The sequence below is a fragment of the Eubalaena glacialis genome, chromosome 10, assembly GCF_028564815.1.
Source record: "Eubalaena glacialis isolate mEubGla1 chromosome 10, mEubGla1.1.hap2.+ XY, whole genome shotgun sequence".
NCBI classification, from domain to species: Eukaryota; Metazoa; Chordata; class Mammalia; order Artiodactyla; family Balaenidae; genus Eubalaena; species Eubalaena glacialis.
Window position 1 is genome coordinate 72,685,949 of NC_083725.1, and position 12,405 is coordinate 72,698,353.

Sequence of the window (12,405 nt, forward strand, 5' to 3'; positions counted from 1 at the left end):
TTTGCCTTGCTCCTTCATCTGGTGCATATTTCTCTATCTTCCTATTTTGTGTAGCTTACTGTGTTTGCGGTCTCCTTTTCACAGGCTGCAGGATCGTAGTTCCCGTTGCTTCTGGTGTCTGTCCCCTAGTGAGTGAGGTTGGTCCAGGGGCTTGTGTAGGCTTCCTGGTGGGAGGGACTGGTGCTTGCACTCTGGTGGGTAGATCTGAATCTTGTCCCTCTGATTGCCAGGGCTGTGTCAGGTGATGTGTTTTGGGGTGTCTGTGAGCTTAGTATGACTTTAGGCAGCCTGTCTGTTGATGGGTTGTGTGTTCCTGTCTTGCTGGTTGTTTGTCATGGGGTATCCAGCCCTGGAGCCTGCAGGCAGTTTAGTGGAGCCAGGTCTTGATGTCGAGATGGAGACCTTTGGGAGAGCTCCTGTTGATTAATATTCCCTGGGGCTGGAAATTCTCTGGTATTCCAGTGTCTTGGACTCAGTGCCCTTACCTCAGAGTCTCAGGCCCGACCCCTGGCCTGGGAACCAAGACCCCGCAAGTTGCATGGTTTGGCAAAAAAAGAAAAAAGAAGAGAAGTAAAGAAAACAAACAGACAAAGAAAACCCAAATCAAATGATAAAAACAAAACCAATCAAAGAAAAGAAAAAAAGAAAAAGAAAATGAAAATCAAGAGAACAATCTAACAAAGAAAACAACCCCAAAACAAAAACAAACAATAAAAACAAAACTAACAAAAATGAAAAACAAAAAGCAGAACAAAACCAGAAAGCAAACTAAAAAAAAAAAAGAAAACCAAAACAAACACACAAAATCCATCCAAAATAAAACCCCCAAGAACAAAAACAAAAACAAGAAAAAAAACAGAAAACAGCAGAAAAGTCAAGTAATAATAGAAAAATAAAAAATATATAATATATATATTAAAAAATTGAAAAAAATAACTAAGAAATAAAAAGGAAAACAGAAGACAAGAGAACAAAATGAAACAAAAAACAAAAAGAAAAAACAAAACAAAAAAATAATAATAATTATATTTTCCTGAGGCATCCACTGTCAGTGTCCTTGCCCCCCCAGTCAGCCACATCCAAACCCCACCTCCCCAGAAGGCCCACCAATACCTCTAGGTAGGTCTCTGGACCCACTGTGATCACTGTGGGGGCAGCTCAGGCTCTGACCTGGCCCAACTCTCATGTGCACTTTCCCCAAAGTCCACAGCTTTCAAAGTTAGACCAGTCTCAGTTGTGGGAGTTCTCATCCATTCAGATATTCCACAGACGCAGGGTTTACTAAGAAGATCACGAGGATTTATTCTGCAGCTTGTGCAGCTTCACAGAGAGGTTTGCATTCCTCTGCCTTAGTCACATAGCCCCTGGGGCTCAGCTTTGGTTTTGGCCCCAGTTCTGCATGCAGGCTCCCCTCAGTAGTCTGTTCCCCACCAAGGTGAGAGGGGGCAAAAGCAGCTGCTGATTGGGGCACTTAATCACTCCGGCTAGGGAGGGATAAGGTGGACACAGCTGGGGCATGCGCAAAGTTCCTGTGATGGCAGAGACTGGCAGGAAGATGCAACAGACTGGGACATGCTCACTCTGGTGGGAGTTCCTCCCAGTGCCTGCGGAGGCAGGGGTCATCGGGTGGGGAGGGGGTTTGCAATGGCAGCCCCGCCCCTTGGGTGCCACTCAACAGTCATGCCTCATTTCCAAGACAGACTACATTTCCTCTTGGAGCATTCCCAGCCGTGGAGCCCCTCACTCCTGTCCCCTTAGGTTGTCTCTGCATAGCCAACAGCAGTCCTCTCCCTGGATCCACTATCCTAACCCCACCTTTTAGAACTCAGCCCCTGCCAATATTGGCATCTTGCTGTCTCAGGCTGGGGCACCCAGGGATGATTCTGGAGGAGGCTTTGGTGTGGGCAGTGCATGCAGGCCCTGTGTGTGGTTAAAGGAGGCTTTGATGGTGGCAGCGCTCAGGACCCTGGAGTCTGCACCAGTGGAGGAGGCCTTGGCTTGAGGGGCAGGCCATTTGCTTGGAGTATCTTCCTCCAGCCCTTTATTTTGAAACTATGTTTATTTTTAGAGCTGAAGTGAGTCTTTTGGAGGCAACATATAGCTGGGTCTTGGATTTTAATTCATCCAGCTACTCTGTGTCTTTTGATTGGTGATTTAACCCATTTATATTTAGGGTGATTATTGATGAATGAGGACTTAGTACTACCATTTTATCTTTTGTTTTCTGGTTTGTTCTATATGAGTTCTTTATTCCCAAGCTACCTTAAAAATTGTTTCTTTGTTATTGACTTTTGACAGTTTTACTCTAATATGTTTTTGAGAAGGTCTTTTTGCATTGCAGTAATTAGGTGTTTTCTTAGCTTCATGGACTCGTACATCCAGTTCCTTCCCCAGATTTGACAACTTCTCAGTTATTATTTCTTTAAGTGCACTCTTTTCCCTCTCTTTTCCTAGGGGATACCATTATACTTACGTTGCCTTTCCTAATAGAGTTGGATAGTTCGTGTAGAATTTCTTCATTTTAAAAAATTTAGTTCTCTTTCCTCTTCTACCTGTATCATTTCTAGATTTCTGTCTTTGAGCTTGCTAGTTCTCTCTTCAGTACAGTCTGTTCTAGTGCTTTCTAGTGTGTTGTCTCATTTATTGAGTTCTTCAGTTCCAGGATTTTTGTTTGGTTGTTTTGCAGATTTTTAGTCTCTTTGGTAAATTATTCCTCTGTTCATTAATTTATTCCTGAGCTCATTGAACTGCCTTTCTGAGTTTTCTTGTAGCTCATTGAGTTTCTTTATGACAGCTATTTTGAGTTCTCTGTCAGTTAGAACACATTATTTTGTGTCCTTAAGTTTGGTTTCTGAAGAATTGTCATGTTCTTTTTGTTATACTGTGTTACCGTGGTTTTTCATGGTGCTTGATGAGCTGTTTCTCTGCTGGTGCATTTGAAGTAGTGAATACCTTTCTTTAGGCAGAGCTTTTTTCACTTGATTCTAATTACTCAACAGATGAGTAATTAGAGCACTTCCTTTTGTTTTTCAGTAGGTGGCACTATAGCAGAGGTTTCTGGTTTCTTTTACCTGAACTATCCCTGGTTAAATATGAGTGTCTACACTTTTTACCCTCTATGTCTGTCAGAGATTTTGTCCTGTGCCTTTGTTGTTGTTGTTTGTGCCTCCAGGGTTGCCAGTGACTTGCTGCTGCCAGTGGTGCTGTTATCACTGGTGTTGCCACATGGGACACTCAGATGGCAGTTACCTCTGTTTTACCTGGAGTCATCTGGTTCATAGGCTCTGTCATACTAAGGAAAGGTGGGGAGAAGCTGGGGTTGTGGGTGCCTCTGCCATGTCCACGGTTGTCAGGTTTGTGGGTACCACTACTGCAGGTGGGGGGCCAGTGCAGAGTCATGGATACTTCCACTGCTGGAGAGACAGGGTGTCAGGCTCTGCTGTTGCTTCTGCCCAGTTCCCTGTGGCTGTGGGCATCATGCCTGGGAAGCTGGAGTCATGTGCACTACTCCCCTCTTGCTACTGGGCTCTCTGGGGCTATGGGCTCAATTGTTGTATCTGGGCATCCAGGATTATAGGCACCACCTCCACTGTTAACCTGGTCTGCCTCCTCTATGTTTTCTAGTTCACACACATTTAGATGTACAGATGTGTGGAACTCTTTGGCATCCTAGTGTGTTAAGCAGAGGAAACTTTGTTGAGTTAATGAATATTTTACTGGTTGTAGATTGAAGGGAAGAGACAGAGGGAGTGTCTCATGCTACCATGATGCTGACATTACCTTCTTCTTCAGCTGTTTTAGTGGTTTTCAGTTGGATTGGCCTGTACCGGTAGATGGCATGAATTTCCCCAGTGAATGTGAAAATTATGATTCTCCTAATAGCAGTTGCAGAGGCTAATTATGAGAAGGCAAGTATACTCATCAGATGGGCTGCTCTACTGGTTACCCAGGTACTTAGATTCTCTGTGTGAGGAATCCATGGCCGTTGCAAAGGCTGGAGGTTATTTGAGAGCATCAGTCTGTTTCTGTGTCAGTCCCTGATGCTGCCTTTGGAATTTTTCATATGACTCTCTTATTCTCTTTAGTGAGAGAATTTTTCCTGTGGCTTTATCCTAGACTGGAAGGCCACAGCTCTGATTCCTGGGACTGGTTCAGCTTTTCTGTAGCTCTTTAACTTTCACCCTGAGCATAGCATGAGCACTCCAGTTCCCTGATCCAGCTGTCTGTGGTCTTAGGGATTTTTCAGGTATTGTTGGAAAAATTTACTTAAAAACAAACTTCCTCTTTCACATATGCTAAGTTTCACATGTCTATATCTATATCTATCTGTATAATTTATCTATATCTCTACATATATATGTATCAGGTTTCATGTATATATATATATTGCTGTCAGTTAGAGGCCATGTACTTTACATTGCCTAGAAGTTTCTCAGCCTTTTTAGTCCACTGGAAATTTTGTTTGAAATGCACAATTTGTTTGAGCCATCTACATTAAAGGAATAGAAAACCTAAGTAAAATAATTGTCATGAAAGTAATTGAGAAAGGTGTCAAAACATTGTCTGTGTCTTTCTCTCTTTCCTTACAGAGTGGAATGAGATAAATGAATTAGGCCCAGATAGTTAAAAAGGGAATTCTGTTAGACTTCAAAGAAAAGTAATGCCAGTGATATAAGAACAATTCCCAAACTTAAAGAGAGAAGGAAATCCTCTAAATTATTTTACAGATGCTATTGTGGTTAAAAGTGACAGCTATGGAATCAGGCCACCTGTATTCAAATTCTGGCATCATCATTTACTAGCAGTATGATGTTCGTCAAGTTATTTAACCTCCTTTGCATCAGTTTCTTTCTATTAAAAAGGGGATAAAAACAGTGCTTACATGTTGTTGTAAGGTATAAGTGAGTTAATACACCTAAAACTCTTTGAATGTTTGGTATAGAGTAAGTGCATAAGAGATATATGCTACTGTTACTGTTGTTGCTATTATTATTATTACTATTACTACTACAAACTGACAAAAATATTCAAAATAAATGTACATATTAATCTCACTTATAAATAATTGGGTCAACATTCTAATTCCAGTTAGCAAACAGAATACACAAACATTACAAAATAAAATACACAAGTGCGAAGTATGGCTTGTTCACTATTAGGAAATATTATCTTTTCTGTGGATACAGAAAATGCATATAATAAAAATACATATCCATTTATGAGTAAAATTCTTAATAATGTAGGCATAGGTAGATACTTCTATAGCATGGTAAAATACATATCTCAAATAAGAAACCCATGTCATCTTTAATGGTGAAAAGCCAAAAGTATTTTCACTAAGGCTAAGAAAACAAAGATACTCACCACTTTACTATGATACTACATCCACTTTATTTAACATTGTTATATCTAAGCAAATTAATGAGACATGATAAGAACAAAAAGACTTAATACAGATTGAGAAAGTGGGTGCCTGCTTGTTTGCAAATGATGAAATATCAAACCTGGAAAACAAGTGTAATCAATTGAGAACCAGAGACTAAGTATAATAAAATCATTCCATTATTTGGTATAAGATTAATATTTAAAAATCAATGTTTTAAACCTATTATCAATATCAATTATACATGATTTTTTATATGTAAAAAATATGTGGTCAGTAAATATAATAGAAAAGTTGATTTTGTATGCAATGGTAACTGAAAAGAGATAACAAATTGGACTAGATTTAATGAGAAATGTACATACCACTGTTCTGGAGAAATATCTAAAGCCTTTGGCTGGTACATAAAATACTGAATAAATGAGATGCATTTTTCTGAGGAAGCTTTTTTTCTGTAAAGGAATATATTGTTCTTAAATTTAAGTATACATTTAAGTCAATCTCAATAAATATATAACATTTATGTTTGGAATTAGTCAAGTTGATATATTCAGAGAAATACATGAATGAGAAGTCAAGGAAATTAGAAGATAGAAGATATAAGCTTGTACTATTCTTGCAAGATATTCACAAATAAAGGAAACTTCATATTTAAAAAGGGTTTGGTACTAATCCTTGAAAGTCCATAAAAGGAGTCATATTGACTCTGTTTATGATTAAAATTTTATTTAAAACGAGTGACAAAAATTGGATTATTCAAAAACTACATGGCCATAAGAAAATAATATTGACCCTCTACCTTATTTGTTTTACCAAAATAACTTACAGTAAAGTACAATTTCAGGACTTCCCTGGTGGCGCAGTAGACACGGGTCCTCCTGCCAGTGCAGGGGACACGGGTTCAAGCCCTGGTCTGGGAAGATCCCACATGCCGTGGAGCAGCTAAGCCTGTGTGCCACAACTACTGAGCCTGCGCTCTAGAGCCCGTGAGCTACAACTACTGAAGCCTGCGTGCCTAGAGCCAGTGCTCTGCAACAAGAGAAGCCACCGCAAGGAGAAGCCCGTGCACCGCAACGAAGAGTAGCCCCCGCTCACCGCAACTAGAGAAAGCCCGCGCGCAGCAATGAAGACCCAACACAGCCAAAAAATAAAAAAATTTTTTAAAAAGTACAATTTCAAAAAAGTCCAAAAATTGATAAATATACTAGAAGAAAATGAAATGTTTTATTATTATTCTTGTTGGTGTTGTTATTATTATTGATATGGAGAATGCCATTCCAAGCAAGAAACAACCATATACCAGAAAGGAAAAGATATGTACCTGTGACTACATAAAACTCATTTCTGTAAGTTGAGAAATGCATTATACAAAGTCAAAAGAAAGGTGTCAACTGTAAAATAAATATTTGCAACCCCTATGTGAGAAAGAGTAATAATTTACTTAACATATGAAAGGTCTTACAAATAAATAATCAAAAAATGAACAATTCAAGAGAGAAAGAAGCAAATGACAACAACAGTAAGCAGAAAGAATGACAAAGTATCAATAGCTTGTAAATAAGTGAAAGGATCCTAATGTTACTAACGAAATAACAGGAAATTTTAAAATGTGAGATACTATTTTTAAAAAACTTGATGATTCAAAGGGGTTGGTGAGCGTGTGAAAACAAAGACAAAGGATGTGTTAGATACTGCAGTATCTACGAAAATTAAAAATTACTTTTTTGTTTATTTATTTTTGGCTGCTTTGGGTCTTTGTTGCTGTGTGCGGGCTTTCTCTAGTTGCGGCAAGCGGGGTCTACTCTTCGTTGTGGTGCGCGGGTCTATCTTTGCGGTGGCTTCTCCTGTTGCAGAGCACGGGCTCTAGGTGCTGTGCAGGTTCAGTAGTTGTGGCACGTGGGCTCAGTAGTTGTGGCACGTGGGCTCAGTAGTTGTGGCACATGGGCTTAGTTGGTCTGCGGCATGTGGGATCTTCCCTGACCAGGGCTTGAACCCATGTCCCCTGCATTGGAAGGTGGGTTTTTAACCCCTGCGCCACCAGGGAAATCCCAAAAATTACTTATTATATGATTCAACAATTTCTACAACTTAAATGAAAACTATTCTTCAGATATATTCATCATTGCAGCATTTTTATTTTTGTAATAGTCAAATTAGGAGATAAACCTAAATGACCATCAGCATCTGGTTAAATAAAATATTGTGCGTCAGTGAAATCAGTGAACTGAATGAAGCAGCTCATATGTGTTGGTAATGAAAGATTTCCAAAATAATTTAAGTAAATAAAAGTGTGAGGGGGTTTTAGCGTCAGTTTGGTCCTTCAAGAAGCAGATGCCAAGATGGGATTAGGCATGTAAGAGATTTATTGGATGAAATGCCTGTGTGAAAGGTATAAGAGGAGAAAGCAATGAAAGCAAGGGAATCCTTCAGACCACAATGCTGGTCTGACACCTGAGAAAAGAGAGAGGGAAAGAAGGGTTTGGTAAAAAGAGTCTCAGACCACAGTGAGTTTAGAACAAATCCTGGCCAGGCCTATAGGGAATCCTGAGCAATGATTGCTAGTTAAAGGAACTCCATGATGAGCAGGATTGGGCTTTTCCATGCTGAGTCATTGAGGGCAGCCTGGGGGAGGTGTGGCCTCGGTGTGAACGCCCTGATAGATCCAAACAGGTGGGCAGTGGAGGCTCTTAGTTACCTCTACTCACAGAAGTTTTTATTGAAAGTGGTGCATCTTCATGACCAGCAGAGTCTAGTTCTTATGCCATATAGATTTACCTTCCAAAGATGTTTGGAGGGCACTTCCTCCTTGTTGTCCATGGGCCTCTCTTCCTGAGGAGAAACTTAGAAGAGGAAGGTTAGAAGTGAACTATAGCCTATATTGCTTCCTTTGGTCTTGGTGGGTATAACCAAAGGCAATTTATTCCTTCACTATGAATTCTAGCTTTTCCTTATCCTCAACTGTCCGGGTACCATACCTGTGGATCAGGCATTTTGTATATCTCTAGATAGTGGTGTTAATCAAGGCTCTGCAAACAGGAAAGGCAAACGCACACCCAGAATAGGTATCAATCCCCATGTTGACGAAGTGTTGGACCTTGCAGGATGGAAGGAGTAAAATGAAATTGACTTGCCAACAAGCGTCTATTTGGACTTTTTGAGAATAGTGACATACTGGTGGTTCAGCATAGGTCTCTGTTGTTGGAAGTTGGACATTGAGAGGCAACGTTAGCTAGATTAGCCTTGGTTCCTGTTATTGCATCCATGCATAGCCTATATATCTACTGTCCTTACCATTTCATTTATGTGCCTGTCATGCCAGTTCTTGGGGGGTTGATGAGGAAGAACAGATAATATGAACTGGTCAAGTCATTTTTCCAACCTGGTTGTTCAGTGTCCCTTCAGTGGTGGGTGCTTTCTGGTGGGCATGTGTGATATAAAGTTCTTCACACTTTGTGCCCACTGCTGTATGTCCATGCACATGCTCTACCCAAAGGCTTCTAATTTCTTATTGGCCACTTCCTAGGAATTTGTACATATTCTCACCTCATGCTACTTCTCTTATCATACAAAGCCAATGACTAGGAGCAAGATTTGCAATTTTTCCATTTGGGAAGATTTTTTTTTCCTCTCTACTGCTTTTCAAGGCTGTTTACAAATGTGGCTTTAATGCAGCTACCATCCATTTTTAGGTTGTACCCAATATGAGGCCGACCTGTCCATAAATCGAGCTTGAGCTTTTTCTTATTCCTTTAGATGTTTGGATGTGACCCCCATGAAGCTATAGATGTGAGCTGGGGGAGGGTTCCGGGTGCAACTATGGTAGGTGACATGGGGGTTGGGGCTACCTGTTCATGATTAATAATGTCCTCTGTTCCTGAACAAACTTGATCTAGGATATACCATTTGCATCTTACCATGGATTGCTGCTGGGCCTTTCTGACAGTAAGCCTTGGTGGGTCCAACATAACCCAGCTCAAAATGGGCATTTTCAGTCACATGATCAGTTTGTGCCTCATGGTCAAGCATTCCATAACTACCAGGGATCAGTGACAGACCAGGAGCTGTTTCTCAAAAGGCATATAATTCTCTGGTGCAGATGACATGGCCTTACTCCAGAACCCCTGCATCATGATTCTCTTGCTGGGGCCTACCATAAACAAAGCATAAACAAACTTTTTCTATAATGAGCCATAGAAAATATCTGAGACTTTGTCAACCATATGTTCTTTGTTTCAACTACTCAACTCTGATTTTGTAGTGTGAAAGCATCTATAGACAATATTCAAATGAATGAACGTGGCTGCATTTTTATAAAATATGTTTTCCAAAAATGGTGGCATACTAGTTCAACCCATGGGCCATGGTTTGCTGATCCCTGGCATGAACTCCACAGTGAATCTTTTATCATAATTGACACCTCCAACCCCATAGGGTCTGCTGGATCATATGGCTCAGCCTTTGGTCAACTTGCACCACAGCCTGAAACTATTGGAGAATCCTTTCCTCCTCTAGACCCCATTCAAAGATGGTGGACTTCCTTGTCACCTGATATGGACCAGAGAAGTATTCCTAGGTGTGGAATGTGTTGCTTCCCCAAATCAAAGAGGCCTACCAGGTGCTGTGCTTTATTTTTTATTGTAGGGAATACAAGATGCAGTTATTTGTCTTTTAATTTGGAGGGGATATCGTGACCATTGGATCCTTAAAAACTTTTGTTATGGCAGGTCCCTGAACCTCTGTAAGGTTTGTTTCCCATCCTCTGGAGCACATGTCTTAACAAGGCCACCAACTTACTAGCCATCTCTTACTTTCCTGGTCAATTGGCGTGATGCCATCATATAACTGATCAGTGTGATGTTCTCTGGGATGGTCCCCTTTCTTTAGGATTGTCTTATGACAGAAAGCAGGAGAGTTAGTAGAGCCCTGGGACAAAACTCTAAGTAAATATATTTGTCCATTTCATGAATGTGAAGTGTTTCTAGTAGTCTCTTACCACTGAAATAGAAAAGAATGCATTTGCCAAATCAGTGGCAAATACTATCTTAGCTCTAGCAGTATTACCTTGGCCAGTACAGAACCTGCAGTAGGGACTACCATTGGATAAGCTAGCAGCAATTTACAAGAAATTTTTAGGATCCATCTGTTATTGCAAGAGACAGACTGGCTAATTAAATGGAGACATGGTAGGGATAACCACCGCTTTAGGTTTTTAATGGTGGTGCTAATCTTTGCCATCCCCTGTGTTGTGATTTTTTAAAGATTTATTAACTTGCCAGAGTGGAGGGCAATTTTGAAGACTTCTGCTTAGCCTTTCTCACTATTAAAGCACTTACCTCATAGGACAAGAACCCAATTTGGGGATTAGTCCAACTGCCAAGTTTGTCATTCCTCGATTATACATTTGGGGACTGGGGACAGACCACTCTGTGGGTCTGTCGACCCAGTGGACTGAATGTGAGCTTGACTTCAGCCTAGGAAAGACCCCATTTATTACCTAGCCTCCAGTTATGAATAATCATACTTTGTTTCTCTAGATGTCAGTGTCAACTCAGACCTTGTGTCTAATAATTCTCAAAATGTCTGGGTACTCCCCTTTCCCCACTGCATATTTATCTGAATAAATATCTGTAGGTCCCTTTAGGGGTGATTATAATATATATTTGCCACAGTGCTGCAGGGTCTTTAATCCTGGGGACTCAGTCATCTTTTTAGTCAGTGGTTTTGAGAATGGCTGTAGTGAGTGACTAAGGGGGATAGAAGTAGATCAGAATGGTTATAGGAGCTGCATCACATCACATCACATCATATCACATCACATCACATCGGGCCTTGACGACTCTTGTGATGACTGACTTTCACACTGAATGAAAACTGGAGATTTCAGGGTTTTGAACAAAGGATTAAAATGATCTAGCTTACATTAAAAAAAGCTTTCTGACTGCTACGTTGGATGTTGTTATGGTAATCTGTTAGGAGGCTATTGAGCCTCAGTGCCTGCAGTGGAGTGGTGGTAAATGGCTAGATTTTAGATATATTTTGACAGTAGATTTCACAGGATTTATCAATGAATGAGTGAGTGAGAAGAATTATGGATGATTTAGAGTATTTTTTGGCCCAGGGGATTGAAACAATGGATTAGCCTTTAACTAAGAAGAGGAAGCCTATAGATAAGAGCAGGGTTTGAGTGAGGGGATATTTAGAATCCAGTTTTGGGCATGTTAAGCTTGAGATATCTTTGAGACATCCAAGTGGAGATGGTGCGTAGGCATGTATTCGACATTTAGTGAGAGGTGTGGTGAGACAAATGTATTAGGAGTCATCAGTGTATAGGTGGTATTTAATGCAGTGAGGATTGGTGACCCCTTAAGAGAGAGAGAGAGTCTAGATATAGAAGGAAGACCCAAGATTGAGCCCTTGGGGTATATTAGCATTGAGAGACTGATAGAAGTGGAAGAAGCAGTAAAGAAGAGTGAAATAGGAGGAGAGAAGCAAGAGTGCAGTATTCTCAAATCCAAGTAAAAGAAGTGTTTCAGGGAGATGAGAGGGACAAAATGATGCTGGTAGGTCATGTATATGACTGTGAATAAAAAATTGGATTTAGCAAAGTGGAGGCCATTGGTGACCTTTATTTAGTTGATGTCAGCTGCATTATCCCTGTTTGAAATATCAGCATCATCTTTGATTTCTCTCTTTTCCTTCGAACTGTCTCCACTTCCAACTCCAGTATTTAGTAAGCTTGTCCTCAATTGTACTTAAGAGCCATGATTCATCACCTACATTGGGGTAAATACCATTCTACATGCTGAGCATATGGAGATGAACAAGACATGAACTCTTTTTCAGGAATTTACAGCTGAGAATGTGGTACAGGCATAAACACATTTCATTGTAATGGAAATGATAATAATTTTAATAACTATAGTAATTTCTTCTTTTGACATGACTTTTGTTGCTTTTCTGCTGCTGCTGCTACTAGTACTACTACTACTACTACCGCCACCTACCATTATTGGAACATATAT